Source organism: Orycteropus afer, unplaced genomic scaffold (genome assembly GCF_000298275.1).
Source record: "Orycteropus afer afer isolate SDZICR_OR568_19922 unplaced genomic scaffold, OryAfe1.0 scaffold00898, whole genome shotgun sequence".
NCBI classification, from domain to species: domain Eukaryota; kingdom Metazoa; phylum Chordata; class Mammalia; order Tubulidentata; family Orycteropodidae; genus Orycteropus; species Orycteropus afer.
Window position 1 is genome coordinate 278222 of NW_006922485.1, and position 717 is coordinate 278938.

A 717-nucleotide genomic window follows, 5' to 3' on the forward strand; every position below is an offset into this window, starting at 1 on the left:
TGTCCACCCATCTATCCATCCATATACCCATGTTTGCTTTCACTGACAACACAGTACTGTATGTTTAAAAGGGTTCATATTTGTTGTCTGCACCTCCCATGTACCTCTCTATGTCTTTCTCGTCCTCAATGCTGCCATATTTGTCATTCACATTTGGTACATTGCCCTTCTCTTCACCCAAATCACTACTTATCTCTATCTGTCTAACAGCGTTCCCTCCCCTCCCCTCCCACCCCTTGTAACCAACAAAGAAAATTTCCTTCTATAGATAAACCTTTCCTTAACTTTTACAATAGTGGACTAATACACTATTTGTCCTTTTGTGATTGACTTATTTCACTCAGCATAATATCCTCCTGATTCAAGAATTTTTTTTAATTTCATTTTTATTTCTTTTGTTACTCAATACTTATAAAAACCTCACTGTCATCAAGGTGATGCTGACTCATAGCAGCTCCCATTGGGTTTCTGAGGTAGTAAAACTTTAAGGAAGTAGATTGTCCCATCTTCCTTCTGCAGAGTGGCTGGTGGGTTTGAACCACCAAACTTCTGGCTAGCAGCCAAATGCCTTTGGCACTATGCGCCAGAGCTTCTAGTACTTTTTACCAAAAAAAAAACCAAACACACTGCCGTCAAGTTGGCCCCGACTCATATCGACCCCCCCTTCAGTTTCCAAGGTGGTACAACTACCGAAGTAGGTTGCTCAACCTTCCTTCC